Here is a 20,611-nt window from a genome sequence, read left to right as displayed (position 1 = left end):
GGGGGTTTGGGTTAGATTAGGGGTATGTGAGTGGTGGGTTGTAATGTTGGGGGGGAGGTATTGTATGTTTTTTTTAAATGCAAAAGAGCTGTTTTCTTTGGGGCATGCCTCACAAAAGGCCCTTTTAAGGGCTGGTAAGGTAAAAGAGCTGTTAACTTTTTATTTTAGAATAGGGTAGGGCATTTTTTTATTTTGGGGGGCTTTGTTATTTTTTTAGGGGGCTTAGAGTAGGTGTAATTAGTTTAAAATTCTTGTAATTTTTTTTATTTTTTGTAATTTAGTGTTTGTTTTTTTTGTAATTTAGTTTAGTTGATTTAATTGCAGATAATTGTAGATAGTTTATTTAATTAATTTATTGATAGTGTAGTGTTAGGTTTAATTGTAACTTAGGTTAGGATTTATTTTACAGGTAATTTTGTACTTATTTTAACTAGGTAGCTATTAAATAGTTATTAACTATTTAATAGCTATTGTACCTAGTTAAAATAAATACAAAGTTGCCTGTAAAATAAATATAAATGCTAAAATAGCTACAATATAATTATTCGTTACATTGTCGCTATTTTAGGGTTTATTTTACAGGTAAGTATTTAGCTTTAAATAGGATTAATTTATTTAATAAGATTTATTTTATTTTGTTAGATTTAAATTATATTTAACTTAGGGGGGTGTTAGTGTTAGGCTTAGACTTAGCTTTAGGGGTTAATACATTTATTAGAGTAGCGGCGAGGTCCGGTCGGCAGATTAGGGGTTATAAGTGTAGTTAGGTAGCGGCGACGTTGGAGGGGGCAGATTAGGGGTTAATAAATATTATGTAAGTGTCGGCGATGTTAGGGGCAGCAGATTAGGGGTACATAGGGATAATGTAGGTTGCAGCGGTGTGCGGTCGGCAGATTAGGGGTTAAAAAATGTTATTAGAGTGGCGGCGATGTGGGGGGACCTTGGTTTAGGGGTACATAGGTAGTTTATGGATGTTAGTGTACTTTAGAGCTTTATGAACCGGCGTTAGCCCATAAAGCTCTTAACTCCTGACTTTTTTCTGCGGCTGGAGTCTTGTCGTTAGAGTTCTAATGCTCACTTCAGCCAAGACTCTAAATACCAGCGTTAGAAAGATCCCATTGAAAAGATAGGATACGCAATTGACGTAAGGGGATCTGCGGTATGGAAAAGTCGCGGCTGGAAAGTGAGCGTTAGACCCTTTCCTGACTGACTCTAAATACCAGCGGGCGGCCAAAACCAGCGTTAGGACCCCTTAACACTGTTTTGGACGGCTAACGCAAAACTCTAAATCTAGGCGACTGATTGTTGTTCTGATTTGCAAAGATTTAAAAAAAAAAAAAACATGTCATGTAAGGGTTATAGGGTAAGAAGGTTGAAGTAATATTTTAAATTGACTTTAATTCATCCATTCTAATGAAGATACACTATAACTTTTCATATAGCTCTAGCCATACGGCACTCACACATTTTTTTTGTGTGGCTTGAGCACTGATTAGAGAACAGTTCAAACTGTTAGCTCATAAAAAAAAATTACTTTTGAAATGGGCGGCCGAATCGTGGGGTATTAGAATTTCATTGCTATATTAAAAAGTAAGTTATAGCATATCTTCATTAGAATTAATTGATTAAAGTACATCTAAAATATTGTTTCCATTTCTGATATGAGTATATGAAACTTTACCATCACTTTAAAAAAGGTCAGAAAAATCTTCTAAAGTACTACTTTGACATTGAAGAGGAATGCTCATTCTTTATGTAAATATGATATATATATATGCATACATTTTATTATCTTCTGGTACTGCTGTAATAGATTTTCGCTAGTCATTTTCTGCATAATGGATATATATATATATATATATATATATAAACACAGTTCCAATACGAGTCAACTACCTGGTAGGTCCTATACTAGAGATGAACAGCGGGGGACATACAAAGGATGCTATAGAGGCCCTAATTGTACAACGTGTAATGGACTGATTGCCACAAAGAAATGTAATCATCCCCACACTAATCGAAAATACATCATCAATCATTCTATAACATGCACCATCACACATGTGGTCTATATGATAATATGCACTGTGCGGAATGCACTATGTTGGAAAAACCCAGGGTACCATCCGTGAACGGATGCCGAACCATCTGATGGCAATGAGGCAAGCTATCAAGAAAGGGGAGGTGGAGCAACCGGTAGCACGCCATTGGATGGAGGCTAAACACCCAATCTCCACAGTGAGAGTTATCCTGATTGATCACATTCCGAAACCTACAAGTGGTGGGGATAGGAACAAAGCGCTATTAAGAAGAGAAGTAGAATGGATGTTTAGATTGGACACTATTCATCCGAAGGGACTAAACTCAATGCCTGATTTGGGTGCTCAAACTATGGGGTCCCTATATGTGGTAGATCTACATATCTGGATAGTAGCATGGTTGTGGATGGGGACAGGCCTTGGGATCTTGCTGTCTTTTGACCGTAGGTATGCCCAGGACTCTTTCTTGTGCCAGGTTGTGTGCGCTAGTGGATGAGGCTGATCCATTGTTTCACATGATGGCCCCCTAGACCTATTTGGGGTTACATACTACTTGCATTTGTCTTCCTCTGTATCCTTAGGCCAGGATGTGATGTAACTTCGTAAACTAGCCCGGTTTGCCTCACCCTATCTTTGCATGTTATAGTCTGCTTATTACAGATGTTGTGGTCATGAACGTATGCAATCCCATAGAAGTATACAAATATCTGTCCACTTATTGTTCATTTTCTTTGCTGAGTATTCTTTTTATGTCTACGCTTATATTTTGATCACTTTTTTTTCAGCTTATGTGATGGAATCGATATAACTCACTTGTTTTAATGGTTGTTTTCACCTTTGTTTTTGCCATATGCCAATGTACTCATTTCCGGTATCAATATACCACATTGTGGTTGGAAAATGCTCCAAATACCTGCCACAATATGAAATTCCAGGAGTATTTACAAGTTCTCTCTTGTTGTGAGAGCGGGGGTTCTTTGCCGCACACCGCGTGATTGCTTACATTTCCGGTTTCGGTTGAGTCCCGGAAGTGACACGATGTCCAGCAGAAGCCTTGTTTTTTCAACATGGGTGGTGACATTGGAATTTATATAGATTTGTAAGGATCACGAATAAGAGATTCGCACTTGGAAGAAGATAGGTTTGATACACTAGTTGATTGCCTCTTTTGAGGATTAAATACATTTATATTGGAGTGTCTTTTTGTGATAATAGAGGTCAGAGCTCCAACATTATAAAACCGGACATGATGCAATATCCTCTATACACTATATTTTTCTATGTTTGTAGATGCCATTTTGAATGTTAATTTTTTGTATACTTAGCTATACATACAGGGTTGTTTGTTTATACACAATGAGTCACATGTTTTATTAATAACGTATACCACACTTATTGAGAATGTAAGTTATACGAGCTGATCTTGATAAGACCGGAAGTGGGGAATGTACACTTCGGTTCAAAATTATTCTATGGTATACTAAAACCGGATATGATGTAATATTTGGTGGGTTTTTTGCAACAGGAAGTGGGAGGTATTGTAATAATTGTTTGCCTATTTAAGCACTGCACTTGTGTGTTTGTTTATGTTATGAAGAAGGGGAAATATATCCCCGAAACGTCAATAAATTTGACTTCTTCTTTATTTGATGCAAATCCTGGTTTGTTGCTGTTTTTAGATTTTTTATATATATATATATATATATATATATATATATATATACAGTATATATAATAGATAGATAGGTAGATGCAGTATATAGATAGATAGATGATAGATAATAGATAGATAGAAAGAAAGATGATAGATAGATAGATAGATAGATAGATAGATAGATAGATAGATAAACATATATGCAGTATATTCTATCCATGCTATCAATTACACCAAAAAACTGACACAAGTTGCCTACCATGTTTTCAAATATATCAGCTGTGAGTTAATGGTGTTCATTTGGAGGTCACGTTAATCAGAGAATTGAGAGCATTTGAGTACAGTGTATAACTGGGATCATTTAGTTTCTTCTTTGTGGAACACTTGTGTTCAGTTTAAGCTCAGAAATGAAAACATTGAATTCAGGCTTCTGCCATTTAGAATCCAGGACATTATTCACAAAAATGTGAGATTAACAAGGATCATTGTTGAACAAAAGCAGCTGGGTTTATCTTTAAGGGATTTAAGGATATTTTTAAAGACAAAATATGAAATGAACAAGAACAGAAATATTGGTTATCACTGATAATACAGAGATAGAAGAATACAATAAAATATAAAATAAATATCTACCACTACAGCTCGATCATACTATAATTGGCTCTCTGAATTGGGAGCTTGGTCACTCTATCTCAAAATTCACTCCTATTTAGATCCTGTTTTTTTGTTGGTGAAACTAATATTACCCAAAGCCTTCCAAGAATGTTCAATACCAACCCAAATCCTTCTCCAGATTACAGACACCAACCTTTGGATGATTCGGACCTACCCTGCTCATGTAATCCCTACTTTTTGGTCCTTGGACTACCCAGATCACCAAAACATCATCTCCTTGCATTTTTCCCTAAAGTTAAAAAACATTAATTTGGGGTTACATGGAATATCTAACGGAGCTTATTTGGGAGGTTATGGTTTATCATTATACTTATTATTAGTATCAGTAGCATTCTGTCAGCCATATAAAATCAATACTAAAACCATTTTGTTGATCACATAAAAGCAACAATTACATTCTTCCTGTTAGAGATTTACCAGGTTAGACATAAAACTGCAGCATTACCCTTACTAGACATATAGTGCTAGAGTGGAGCACTAACTGTTGCACATGAGCGATATCAGGTTTATTTCTGCTTTTTGCATGCAACAGAAATACTGTGTGTATTACAAGCTGAAAATAAATTAGTTCCTTGAGCGCAATCAAGATTTACGCACGTCAGGTTAGCTCGACTTTAGAGATTGTGTAAAGGCTAGGGGAAGAAAACAAAGTTGTATTAAACACAACATAAATACATGTAAAAGTACAGTTACATTCATGTAAAAAAATATTTTAAATAAATATTTTAAAAGTTATAAGGGCTCAAAGATAAATGGTATATGGTGTTTGACAAAGGTCTGCAAAGTACTTTTGACATATATATATATATATATATATATATATATGTATGTATAAATACACATCTAAATATGTGTATGTATGTGTGTATATATATATATAATGTGTGTACATATGTATCAGTATTTATGTGTTTTACTGTATATGTACTGTACATAGTTCACATTCCAATGTTCTTCACTTACAAGATGATGTAATTTTATTGTAAATACATATAACTATATATGAAAATGTTCATGTAAAAAGGAGATCTATACCTATATATATATTTATAGGAATACATATACAGGTATAGGTATATATACATATATATTTATCGCAATTTGTATTTACAATGAAAAGTACATTGTTCTGTATGTGAAGAATATTGGAATGTGAACTATTGATAACTCCTGTCAGGTTAGCGCACTAGTATTGGTGTTAGTTGTTTTCGTTTGCTGTTTGCAAGCTCCATTGAAGTCTATGGGAAAATACTGTAACACATTAATGAGCAGTATTAGCCCCTAACTTTTCTGCCCCATCTACTACATTACATAAAATAAAATGCTGTGGATTACAATTCCATGCATGCCTAGCAGTGATGAGAAAATACTGGGTAGATACATGAACCCCTCTGTTTTAATTGGATTCAAGTGCATTTTATTTTAGCACAAGCTCTTTTCATGTGGTATTTGTACAATATAAGTTCAGATTTGCTACAACCAAATGCATGTATATGGAAAATATTTCCTTGGAGCTGACTTCTGAAAGAATTGACCATTAGGACTATCAAACCCAAATTTTTAAAATCAGTTAAACAATTATTGTTTTGAGAGTTTTTATAATGACAAATAAAAGTGACCAAAGTAGATCAAAATAAGCTTGTCATTTGTACTAGTTAGATAACCTGTTGCTTAATTATGGTTTATATTCATCAATGTGCATAAATATGTCACATTAAAGTATAGCATGCATTTATTTCTGTAATATACACTTCACATTTGACTTGATACTTCAATACTATATTTCTTATAGCTGTATATGTATTTTTAACTTATATACAATGGCCATTATTAAAGAGACAGTCTACACCAGAATTTTTATTGTTTTAAAATATAGATAATCCCTTTATTGCCCATTCCCCAGTTTTGCATAACCAACACGGTTATATTAATACACTTTTTATCTCTGTGATTACCTTGTATCTGAGCCTCTGCAAACTGCCCCTTTATTTAAGTTCTTTTGACAGACTTGCAATTTAGCCAATTAGTGCTGACTCCTAGGTAACTCCATGTGCATGAGCACAATGTTATCTATATGACACACATGAACTAACATCCTCTAGTGGTGAGAAACTGTCAAAATGCATTCAGATAAGAGGCAGCCTTCAAGGACTAAGAAATTAGCATATTAACCTCCTAGGTTTAGATTTCAACTTAGAATACCAAGAGAACAAATTATTATTATACTTTATTTATTAAGCGCCAACATATTCCGCAGCGCTGTCCATGGATACAATTCATTTAAATAAAACAATACAAGACTTGTAAGATACAGGACAAAATTTACAAACACATACAGGAGGGATAAAAGTAAACTGGAAAATTGTTTAAAATGACATGCCCTATCTGAATCATGAAAGTTTATTTTGGACTAGACTGTCTCTTTAAAGGTCATATAATATTGAACCCCTTCAGTACTTTTTTATCTAACTTTTAGATCTTAGTGCTTCTATAATGATATAATATATCATACATTTGTTCAATGTTAATATTTCCGTAGTTTACATTGAACTATTTTGCAATAGAGAAAAAAAACTTTTGAATATATGTTTAAAATAATCTTGTGTATTTTCTTAGTGGAGACAGTTTTGTAAGAATAATGTAAACATCAATATCATTAGAATAATACAAATTTCAACACTGATGGGCATATTTGGTGTTTAGGAAAAAACAAAAACAAAATAATGACTATTACTCACTATCCCCCAATTGGGTTTAAGGATAAGGACTGGAGCTATAGATAAGGTTGTGGTTATTTGTCTTAACCTAAGGAATGTGGTCATTAGGGTTAGGGTCAGGGTTAGGAATTACATGGTTAGGGCTGTGTTATTAGAAACAGGGCATGTGTTAGTATTAAGGCTGAAGCTGGAGATATTAAGATAGAACGATGAGTAACATTGGTATTAAAAGCTTAACACAGATGTTGTTTTTACTATACAGGGATTTATGGGAACTGCTGTAGATGCAGAAAACATTTCAAAAGTGTATAAGAAGAGTTCATCTGGTCTTTTTCTGTTTTTTAATGTGTGCTTAAATTTGTCTGTAGAATGATGGGTCATGGCCAGAAAACTAATGAAGTAGTTTTTCCTGAATTTCTAATGCGTTTATGCTGACTAGAACTGTCCACAAACCAGTTCTTCTACCCAAGTGAACTTTGAATTAGTGCTTGTACCATAAAACATGAACTCGCCTGGTGCTTAAGGCATTCCACCAACTTTATTCATTTCAGAAGCAGAAATAAATTCCATGAATTAGCCTTAGCCAACGTCAACCCAAGAAATGACCGTAAAATGTGACTGAAATAGCTCCGCTTAAACTGTTGGTCCTCTACTGTCTATTTCTCTTTCCTTTTTCTTTCTTCTCCACATTTTCTCTGTTTTGACAAACTTATGAGGACTAGGAAAATAATTTATATGAATATGACTCGCTCTATTTTGAGCATCTATATTAAGTGTGTATTATTTTAATTTCCATTATACCTAAACTAAATTACACTATATGCGCACTAGCATTAGCCTTAAATCAGCAGTAAACATCTTGCAATTGTGGTATTAAATGCTTAATTGTGCATAGTACAATAGCTTTGCAACATGTGTTATTTATTTTTCCCCTTTTCCTGTATCTTAAAGGGACATGAAATCTAACATTTTTCTTTCATGGTTCAGATAGAGCATATAGTTTTAAACAAATTTCCAATTTAGTTCTATTATCTAATTTGCTTTGCTCTCTTGGTATCCTTTGTTAAAATGCATATCTAGGTAGGCTTAGAAGCAACAATGTACTAGTGGGAGCTAGATGCTAATTGGTGGTTATTTAAGCCTACCCCTTAGCATCTAAGCCTACGTGCCTAGCTGTTTTGTAGATCACCTTCACAAGAGATGATTTACAACAGTGAAATTCTTGGCAGGGCCCTCTATCCCTTTGTCTCCCATAATTGTCAACTTGCATATTAGACCTATGTTTTTAGCACTGTGGAATCTGTTGGCGCTCTACAAATAACTGATAATAATAATAATAATAATAATAATAAATATACATCTTGTGATTGGCTAACCAAATGTACTCAGCTAGCTCCCAGTAGTGCATTGCTGTTACTTCAACAAAGGATACCAAAAGAATAAATCAAATTAGATAATAGATGTATGTTCTTATGTGTTTAAAATGTCATGCTTTATCCAAATCACACACAAAAAAGCTTTGATTTTCATGTGCCTTTAAATCTGAAAAATGGGGGATTCTAGTTCTATGAACTCAAAGTCCACATGGTAGGGTTCACAAGTCTAGCACTGCCACATATCTGTCCCTAAATGTATTCAGTAGATGTGATGAAACCACTTTAAAACAAGACATTTTGCTAATCTAACGAACATGTCTAGCTGTGTCTTCGCTAGAAGCAATTCTGGATTGGCTCCTCTAAATAAGGCAAGTTGTAGGTGTTTATTGAAAAACAGTCCCAGTAAATATGGTGTTAATGCATACAAATCATTTTCACACTCACTAATATGTTAATTTATTGCACAACTGCAGAGAAATACTGTCATTTTAAGATGTTCGCTATCCCTTTTCACTATTAAGCACAATCCACTTGCAATTGAAAACAAAACTTGCAAATATTAAAAAAAAAAAAAAAAGTTCTTTATCAATATTTCTGTGAGAATGACCACCCTGAAAAGTAGGCCAATCGTGTAGCCGTAGTCAAAATCTAATTAACATATTCATGAAGGCAAAGCGTGCTTCCAGTCACATGCACAGTAAATGGGTAGAAGTATTTCATGCACACTTTTTTCTAAATTCTCTCATCCAACAATAGCATCACTATAATAGCCAACATGCGCAGACTCCGAAGAGTTGTCCTCAATGACACGCTTATAGGCCAAAACGCTTATAGGCCTGTGCTGGGCCTGAATAAAGTTAAAATGCTCATGCACGGGTCAGTGCGAGTTCATGTGTGCCCTACCAAGGTAGCCCATCATTATAGGACTTGGCTTGTTTGGCAGAGAAAGGATTTACAAATAGAAATTGCAGTGAAAATATTCCAAACATCTAAGAGTGAGTAATTGGAAAGTCTAATATTATTTTATAATATAAACGCAAAGAAGACGCCTTCTGGTGAAATAAAGTTTCCCAATGTGGATATCCTTAATGTGATACTGATATACGCACAAACGATGCAGCACCAAGATTTTATAATCTTGCAAATTTAGGAAAATCATTTTTGTGGTTTCTTATCCCTTTAGGCTTTTTCTGTAGAAGCTAGCAACTAGGAATGTGCTTTAAAGTTTAACCCCTTAAAGGGACAGTATACACTCATTTTCATATAACTGCATGTAATAAACACTACTGTAAAGAATAAGATGCACAGATATTGATATAAAAATCCAGTATAAAACTGTTTAAAAACTTACTTAGAAGCTCTCAGTTTAACTCTGTTGAAAAGGTAGCCGGAAAGCCCACTGCAAGTGGTAAATAAGACACTCCCCCCTCCCCCTTCTTTTGCACATGAAAAGACCCTTTACACAACCAGGAGCAAGCTGGAGAAGGTAGCTGATGGTATTCACATAAAACTTTGGGGCTTGGTTAGGAGTCTGAAAATCAGAGCAATATTATTTAAAAATAAGCAAAACTATACATTTTTTAAAAAATAACAACTGTATGGGCTATAAAAATAGATCATCTACAAAACATTTATGCAAAGAAAAAATGAGTGTATAATGTCCCTTTAAGGGCCGGGCATTTCAGACAAAATCTTCCCCAAAAGACCAGAGCATTTTTAGCATTTTTGCCATCACTACATATAAACAGAAATAGAGCCATTTTTTTTATATATTTACCTATCAAAACTATATTATTTGTTTTAGTAGACAACCCAAAGTATTGATCTAGGCCCATTTTTGTACATTTCATGCCACCATGTTACCGCCAAATGCGATCAAATAAAACAAATCATTAACTTTTTCACAATTTTAGGTTTCTCACTGAAATTATTTACAAACAGCTTGTGCGATCATGGCACAAATGGTTGTAAATTCTTCTCTGGGATCCCCTTTGCTCAGAAATAGCAGACATATATGGCTTTGGCATTGCTTTTTGGTAATTGGAAGGCAGCTAGATGCCGCTGCGCACCACACTTGTATAATGCCCAGCAGTGAAGGGGTTAATTAGGTAGTTTGTAGGGTTAATTTTAGCTTCAGTGTAGAGATCAACCTCCCACCTCACACATTCCACCCCCTGATCCCTCCCTGACCCCTCTCAAACAGCTCTCTTCCCTCTCTGCATCGGTAACTCTGCAAATCTATTTCTGCAATGCCCCACTCGTGGGGCATGCAAAAATAGCGCAATCTCGCTATTTTGAGCGAGATTGCGGCAGAGAGAAGCCCAGGACTGCAGCGACATATAGGGTACGTCGCTGGTCCTTAAGGGCATAATGACCAGCTTCGTACAGGGTATGATGCTGGTCATTAAGGGGTTAAAGCTAATATTAGAGCACCACGACTTATATAGGGCTAGATTACAAAGGGCGCACTATCATTAGCACTAACTTGCACTCATATTAGCGCGGCTGAAGAAATCATGTAAAGGGTTAGGGGAAAACAAAAAATTTGCACCAAAACAACATAAATACATTAAAATAAGTTGTTACATTGATATATAGACAAATATTATTTTAAAAAGTTATAAGAGTTAAAAGGTATATGGTATATGACACAGTGTTTGAATGGAAAGGGCTATAATATATAAATATATATATAAATATATACATATGCATATATAAATATATGTATGTATGTACGTACATATACATATGTATATATGTTTATACATGTGTATATATGGGTCGTAAACTCGTAATATCTGAAGTCCTACAGTTAACATGCTTCGGATTTCAACTTGTAATATGTGCGCTATCCCGCACATTACAAGTTTACTTTCTTCAGTATTAGCACTAAATCCCGCTCAATTTGTAATCTGCCCCATAATGTTTACAAATATTGACTTTTACTCTCTCTTAAAGTTCACAGTTTGTACTTCAGCCTCTAAAGGAATAGAAAAAGTACAATTTGTAAAAGTAAAATATGGGAAAATACAAAAAAAATAAAAAATAATGAATTTATTTTACATTGAAATGTTATGATTACATTTAAAGTTCAAGGCCACTATAAGTTACAAAAAAATAAAATAAATAACGTAAAACATATATTATTATATTTATTGCTAGCAGTCACAATGTCATGGTGACAGGTTATTAATTATACATCATTTCATTGTTGTGCTCTAAAAATACTTTGGAAAACACTCAAAAAGGACTACAGGGGATTATATTTATTACTGTTATACACAAAAGAAAATGTGTTATTCATGGAGCCAAAAGTCTATCCAAAAATAAGTCTCCCAAGAACATGTATAAGAGTAAAAAGGCTGAATGTTTTAATATTAATGTATTTTAAAACTATGAGTCCAAAGTAACTGATAGAATATAGATGCAAGAGAGAGCAATATTATTGACCAGCTGGGTTTTGTCCTAATCATACCGTAGGAGCAAAACTATTTCCACCTTGAATGCTACATTAACAGTATAACCAAGAAGACTGTGTGCTGAAATATAAAACTAAACATTTTTTTCTAAGCTGTACTTTGGGGAATTAATATAATAACTTGATAGATATGAGCAGCAATAATGAGTAATGTGATAGAACACTTTTACATTAGTGTTAAATTATTCCAGAAGTGTTAAAAGAGCAGATCTTGCATCATGCTACTCAAAGGGACAACACTATACACTAATACACAGTATAAAATGAATACATAATTTACTGGATGATCAGCGTACTTAAAGGGACAGTAGTTAATAAATACATGCTACATTTAAAGGGATATAAAACACTTTTTTTTCTTTCATGATTCAGATAGAGCATGTAGTTTTAAACAACTTTTTAATTTACTTCTATTATCAAATTGTCTTTGGTCTCCTGGTATCTTTTGTTGAAAAGCAGGGACTTAAGCTCAGGAGCGTGCACATAATTGAAGAATTTTATGGCAGCAGTTTGGAAAAATGTTATCCATTTGTATGGGTACTAGAAGGCAGCACTATTTGCTGCCATGTAGTGATCCAGACATCAACCTAGGTATCTCTTCAATAAAGAATACCATGGGAACAAAGCAAATTTGATTATTTCATTCTTGTAGATGCTTTTTACAGTGCAAGTTGCTACAATAGATCATTGACCCAGCCCTATTTTAAAGTAAAATTCAGCCAGGCGGTTCATATCTGAGCAAGAATTGCAGGCACATGAGACTTTGTGGCCAAATTATCATCTTATGACTGCTGCTTCTTAACTTAAGTTTCCAGTGATCTGGAAACTATGGGGGTAGATTGCAGCATTCGCTGCTTGTTATATCTACACCCTAGATTTCAGCCCTTTGTGGCCTCTGCAATAAAGTAAGGTGATCAGAATTCCCAGACTCAAATTCAGGACACCTTAGACTCAAATTCAGGACACCTTAGACTCAAATTCAGGACACCTTAGACTCAAATTCAGGACACCTTAGACTCAAATTCAGGACACTTTATAAATGTTAAGGAAGTGGTAAAAGTGGTAAAGTCAAAAATAGTTTAATGTATACAAGCAAATAAAAATCATTTACCTACAATAAAACTGTTATCTTTATTTTAAAATTAAGACGTAGAGCTACGCAAACTCAAAGTGTTGTAGAAGCTTCTTGCAGCACTATTTATAATCAGTATCACTTGTATGCTGATGATACCCAAATCTATCTTTCCTCTCCCGATATCTCTTCTCTCCCTCTTTACTCAACCAGATTTCTGACTGCCTCTCTGCAATTTTCTCTTGGATGTCTTCACACTACCTCCAACTCAATTTGTCCAAAACTGAGCTGCTTCTTATCCCCCCCTCTTCGAGACATCCAACACCTGACATTTCTCTGGCGGTTGGAGACTCTATTCTCAACACCTCACCCCAGGTCCGCATATACAAGCGCTTAATAAATCCTGCCGTTCACACCTATGCAACATTTCCAGAATTCGTCCCTTCCTTACTCAAAAAACTAAAAAAATACTTATTCATTCCCTCATTTTGTCACACATTGATTATTGCAATCTACTCCTAAATGGCCTTCCAAAACACCGCATTTCCTCCCTCCAATCTATTATGAATGCTTTTGCTAGACTCATCCACCTAAGTCGCCGATCTACATCAGCTGCTCCGCTCTGCCAGTCTCTACACTGGCTCCCCATACACTCCAGAATACAATTTAAAGTATTAACCCTAACTTACAAAGCACTCAACAGTCTAACTCCCAACTATATTTCCTCTCTCATCGTGAAATATTCCCTATCCCGTCCTCTTCGATCAACTTCTGACCTACGTCTCTACACTCCTGTTATCTCTTCGCTACGTCCCACTCCCACCTCCAAGACTTCTCACGTGCTACTCCTGTCCTCTGGAACTCTCTACACCGCTCCATAAGACTGTCTCCAACCTTATATAGCTTCAGACGCTCCTTGAAAACTCACCTATTTAGAGAGGCTTACCACCTCTCCTCCATCCCTCATCTGAACCAAACTAATACATGAACTGACTCACTGCTGCAACTACAACCGATGTGACAAGCTACCCCAACCTTATGTCTCTGCACCCTAAACTTATAGACTGTGAGCTCCGGAGCAGGGCCCTCTTCCTCCTGTACTAGATTTATTTAGTTTTGTTATGTTTTGTATTTTATCACAAATCCTTGTCATTGTATACCCCTATCATTGTACCCAGCGCTACGGAATTTGGCGGCGCTTTACAAATAAATGATAATAATAATAATCAGTGACTACAAAATTTGCATCAGCACCACAAAGCATAGCATACATTATAATGTGTCCTCTATGGATTTTTTTTGTGAAGGGGCAGGGGTGCTGGTGAATTGCTCTTATGTAGAATGTCACAATCCATTATAAACATATAACACTGCAAAAAAGAGCTGTTTTTTAAATATTCAGTTTGCTCATAATCTTATGGGTCAAAGTTTCCTCTCAGTAGTTTCCTTTTCAAAACTTTAAATCTCACACAAGAGAAAACATAAACATCGTCCAGCAATAAAGTATACAATAATAGACTGCAAAACAGCTTTGTGCAACCCTCAGATGCAAGATGGCTATTTTTTAACCCATGGGCTCAAAAAAAATATTTTTACCTCTTTTAACCCCTTGACTCTAAGACTGCTGCAACATTTTCCTCTTTTATTATGTTATGTAGTGGAACTCATTACATAACTCAATGAAGGAGGGGAAAACGCATAGAACACAAGTTTTTTGTGGGAAATTTCAATAGTAGAGGAACTCCAGGCAGCCAAAAAAACACTATCAGACAGTTCAGAAACTACACGCTCAACAGTCACTTATACGCGGGGCAGCTCTGTGCACAAAAACTGTTTATATTAAAAACTTATTATAGCTCAGTTCGGGACAATTCAGGACAGTAGAGAGAAATTTAGGTGGCTCAAATTGTCCCATGGAAATTAGGGACAAAGGCACAAAATCAGGGACTGTCCAGAAACTTTGGGACGTCTGGTCACCTTTAAATAAAGTTCAGTGAAAAAGGGTTCATATATTTTATTTTTTTATCATTAATTCCTGAGGCACAAATGCTCAAGAGTCATTTTCATAAAAAGTTTTAATATTAAATGTGTTTAATTAAGCCTGTAGCCTATAAAAAGTTTGCTGTATGCAAAACTAATAGTTCGCACTCAAGATACAAATCCATAAAAAAACCCTCTCAAAGTAAACCATTCAGATCCCAGACAAAAATATGGCCCAGAAAACATTTCACTGGAGATTAGAGGGTAATCCAGATGTTGCTATGTTTGTATGTTATCTGATAATACCAGTGGGATACACCATAGGTATGTTATTGTCTGTTTAACAACCCCAGAAAGAAAAATATATTTGTATACATAGCGAAGTTTCGCCTCTTTAGAATCTCACAGATAAAAGCACTAACATTCACCTAGAAATACCTTGTCTTAAACATAAATAAGCCATTTCCACATTGTGAACACATGAATTTCAGTCATAAAAAGTAAAAAATAATTTCCATTGTAAGCATAAAGCTTCAAGGCACTTATTTTTGTAAAAGTATGTAAGTCTCCTTATACCTGGTGTGACTACCTTCCTCTGTGATAAAATATATACTATTATGTCAGATGCTGAAGACATATTAAAAAGACATGCTTTATTTTGACATTTAAAATGAAATCCAGAGGCCACTTAAAGCAATAACACTGTGAATTTATGGCTTTGTTAGCATTTTACGTGTTTCGTGCGAAATATCACACCTCTATGAGAAAGTGCAATATTTCGCACAATACACATAAAATGCTAAGACAATAAATTCACAGTGCCTTTTCTATGTCTTGTCTCTGGACAAAATGTTAAATGCTAAAGTAAAGAGTTTGTCATTTAATATGCCTGTTAATGTCCTGTCATTATGCTCTTGCTGCTTGAAAAAGTCAATTTCTCACTGTGACCTGGTGAAGCTAAGGTATATACCCTTTTTTAATGCTATTCCTCATTAATGTAAAATACTCAGACATAAAAAACTGTTTCCGCAAAATATATACGCCTAGATTTCGAGTTTTGCGTTAACAGGGGTGCGGTGCTAACGAGAAGTTTATGCTCACCGCTCACTTACAGACAGCACTGGTATTACGGGTTTTTATAAACCCGGCGTTAACCGCAAAAAAGTGAGCGTAGAGCAAAATTTTGCTAAACATCTCACCTCAATACCAGAGCTGCTTACGTTAGCGGTGAGCTGGTAAAAGCGCTTGTGCACGATTTCCCCATAGGAATCAATGGGGGAGAGCCGGCTGAAAAAAAACCTAACACCTGTAAAAAAGCAGCGTTTAGCTCCGAACGCAGCCCCATTGATTCCTATGGGGAAATAAAAGTTATGTCTACACCTAACACTCTAACATGAACCCCGAGTCTAAACACCCCTAATCTTACACTTATTAACCCCTAATCTGCCGCCCCCGACATCGCCAACACCTACATTATATTATTAACCCCTAATCTGCCGCTCCGGACACCGCCGCCACCTACATTATATTAGATTATTTGGTATATATCAGAATTCTCCAATTCTTAGAGTAATTGCCTTCAGCTACGTTGTATCTGTTTCTCCACTTATAAAAACATACTAGCATAGCATACTATAACTGCCATTTCAATCTACAAATTTAATGTTATATGTAAGTTCAGGCAATTTTTTCCAAGCCATTCCAATCCATTCAAAGTTGATGTTTTAATAATTAAAATTGCTTGATTCTCAAAATCTAGTTGAACAAATGAAAAACTAGAAGAAACAGATATAGTTGGATTTTTAACTTGGTTTTCACAGTGAGTAAATCATATTGGCTAAATAACTGAATAGTAATGACTGTCAAATCAGAAGTAGCGAGTTTATTACAAGATTAAAGTAAATGTATTGTCCTGATCGCAATCGCAATCTATGCTTGTTGGGTTAGCACACCTTGAAAGCTCATATAACGGGTAGGGGAAGATAAAATGTTGCATTAAACACAATTTAAATACACTTAAAAATCCAATTACACTCACATAAAAACTATCTGATAAAAATTATTTAAAAAAATTAATTATTAAAAAAGTTATTAGGCCCCCTGCAAGACAACCTAGCATAATCAGTAATATGAGGACATTTCTAAATATTATTCTAGCATGGCAGAAGTTTTGTGCCTTAATGGGACACGACTTCAGGGCATCGCAATCCTTCCTATAACAGGAAATTAAGATTTTGTTCCAGGATTATACAATAAGGTATTTAAAGAATGGCGATTACAAGGAATTATATACATCTCACAACTTAAACAGGAAAATAGTAAAACAATTCAATCATTTGAGATTCTGGCAACTAAATATCATCTTCCTTCTACGATTTTTTTTGCATACTTACAGGTTAGGAATTATTTCTTCCAGATTTTGCGTAAATTTGACTTTGAATGGGGAGCGCAGTAAATCTCTAGCGGTATCAAGCTATATAGTGCAGGTATTAGATCAATATCATTTTGGTACAAATCACTTCTGACAAGTTTAGGACAAATTAATGTAAAAAAACTGAAAGACAGGTTAATGAAAAAAAATTCCGATAATATCAGAACAAGACATAATGAAAAGTATTAAACAATCAGAGATTGCAACAAAGACAGCTGGAGAGAATAGCAACTCAAAATAGTTAACAATTATTAACTTACTCCAGTTAGGATTTATAAATGGACTAAAAATAAAAAACAAAGTGAATGCGTTAAATGTAAAGCGGAATTAGCAGATATCATGCACTATATGTGGTTGTGTCCAAAAATCAGGCAACTTTGGAATAAACTTAACTTCTGGTTAAATAAATTCTTGGATAATAAGATATCTATTATTAGTGCTTATGTGTATTTTTGGACAGTGATTGTCCTAACTCTGGAGAGCAAACATTGATTAATATGACTGTATTAGCTGTACGGAATCTAAAACTATAGGGCTGGAAAGCACCAGTACCCCCTAGTGCCAATGAACTAATTAATAAACTACATTTACAAATGACAATAGAGATGCATGAAATGGGTTTATTTTCTAAAATAACGTTTTTTTTCTCTAAATGGAAAATAATAATTTTAGCTTGGTCAATACCAGCTCAGTTACAATTTCTTGATACATTTATGAAATCGGAGGTTTTCCAGGAGCTAGTTCTGGAAGGTACCCTTCCACAGCATTGGATGAATATCAGAAGGCCAGGAGCCTAGTTATTATAGAAGATAGACCTGATGCTGGACTCTCAGAGAGATAGAGAGGGGGACATAGGAGACATGGCGGGGCGGGGGTTTCTTCTTTTTTTTTTCCTTTTGATCTCTAACAACATGTTAAACATAGATTGAATCTTATATAAGTGAGATATTGTGGGAATTAGAGAAAGAGGATCACAGTAGTATGAATATAAAATGTTAATATATGCTAGTCTATCCGTCAGGATAACAAAATTAGGATATAATAGTGGAAGAGCATTCAATTAATTAAGATATTATGTATGTAAAGACAATGGTGTTCCCCTGTGCAGTGCTCAGTGCTGTACCTGTCAATAAAGATAAAACACCCTGCTCAATGTCCTAAAACTAGTAACCAGTTCAGCTATTAATTGCTGGCCATATGATATGGTATATCCCACGCTGTACACAATGTAATATCAGACCTTCCCTTGGAAGGGCTATTAGAAATCTCTTTGCTCAAAATTAAATCGTTCCAACTTACTAACTAGAAGAACAATAGTAATAATTTGAAAATATATAGTCTATGAGCCTGTAATAAATCACAGCTCCAACCAAAAGTTCTCAGTTTAACAGGAATAATATATATATATATATACATATATATATATATATATATATATATATATATATACATTGTGCAAGTACAATATGTCAGTTCTTATATAGATAGCATTGCAATAAGGACTAGTCTATAGTCTTCCTACTGGTGGCACTGTAGACCCACCACCACTCGTATACAATCAGCTATATATGAACTCAACCTCTTATGGGAGATAAATAATATTACGTATACCAGTAGAATAATGGATACAATACAACGTCATATTATGATAGGAAGTATATAGACATACAAAGTTTCTCTATTTAAACAGTATTCATATTCCTAAACTTGCAATCATAGATAAACAAAATACCTTACATATGGGTAATATATATATATATATATATATATATATATTACTTCTTTAAAGCAGATTTGTGTTACAATACCTTACCAAAGGCAAGAACTTAATAGTTACAAGATAAAAGATGTGATAGGGACATCACGACCTTGTTACCTTTACAGAAATATATACAATAAACATTGATATCAGGAGTCTTACCTCCAACAATTTATAAGGTCAGTATGCATATTGAGACCATCTGGTACCCTGGATTTAAGTTTAAATATCCAGAAGGCCTCCCTGGTACGTAACAATTTGTCTCTGTCCCCTCCTCTCCATGGCATCTTAACCTGTTCAGTCACCTGCCACTTAAGATGTTCTATACTACCCGCATGCATATTTTTTGGGAGTCTGGGAAGTCTGATTTTACATCCCTAAGATGTTCCTTACCCCTTTCTCTAGCCTCCCTTGTGCATGTGGTACACGTGATCAAATAAATAACATATGTGGAACGGCAGTTAGTACATTCATTGTAGGAAAAGACCCTTTGTGTCACGGCTGACTGGAAATGTTTTCCTACCTGGGTGTATATACATGCCTTACAACTGCCATATCCACATTTGTAGTGACCTTTACATTGTAGCCAACTGCTACCTTGTTCCCTCTTGTTTTTTTATCTCACTGGGTGCCAGGATATTTCCAATGGTCTTATTTCTTCTCGAGATGCCTTTACAGCCTTTCTGGACCAAAGGATAAAGATCCTGGCCCCCTGTAGGATAGGAAAATGTTTTTTGACTATTTTTGTAATGTCATCAAATTGATTGCTGTAGTTTGTTACAAATAAGGGCATGTCATGAAACGTATTCTTATTCATATTCTTACTTCTAGACAGTAATACACGTCTGTCCAACTGGTCTACTTCTCTAGCGGCCCTATCAATTAGACACTCAGAAAAACCTCTACTTCAAAAGCGTTCTTTGAAAATAACTGATTGCTCACAGTATTCTGCTTGTGTAGTACAATTTCTTTTTGTACGTTTATATTATGTATGCGTTTTTGTTTATCTGTTCGTATTGTTCGTATTAAAATTTATGCAAGAAAAATAACCAACCTGAATGTACACTGTATATGGAGCTGCGACTCTTGTCTTTATTTTGGAATCAATAAAGTTGGATAAAAAAAAGTTATTAGGGCTGAAAGATATATGGTATAGGGTGTTTGACAATAAAATGGGCTGCAAAGGGCTTTAAAGGGACATGAAACACAATTTTTTTTCTTTCAGGGTTTAGGTAGCGCATACAATTATAAACAACTTTCCAGTATTCTATTATCAAATTTGTTTCATTCTCTTCGTATAATTTGTTGAAGGAGCAGCAATGACAATCTGTATATATATGCAGCCACCAATCAGCAGCTAGAACCTAGGTTCTTTGCTGCTCCTGAGCTTTTCTAGATAAACCTTTCAGCAAAGGATTACAAGAAAAGGA

At 34.9% G+C, this 20,611-nt stretch overlaps 1 pseudogene; it reads left to right on the top strand.

Annotated features, from left to right (window-relative positions):
- Positions 1–2,094: 2,094 nt before the first annotated feature.
- Positions 2,095–20,611, top strand: part of LOC128664365 (U3 small nucleolar RNA-associated protein 6 homolog) — a 64,800-nt pseudogene continuing 46,283 nt past the window's right edge.

The sequence above is a fragment of the Bombina bombina genome, chromosome 6, assembly GCF_027579735.1.
Source record: "Bombina bombina isolate aBomBom1 chromosome 6, aBomBom1.pri, whole genome shotgun sequence".
NCBI classification, from domain to species: Eukaryota; Metazoa; Chordata; class Amphibia; order Anura; family Bombinatoridae; genus Bombina; species Bombina bombina.
Note: the sequence above shows the minus strand (reverse complement) of the source record. Positions and strands in the feature narration are given on the sequence as shown.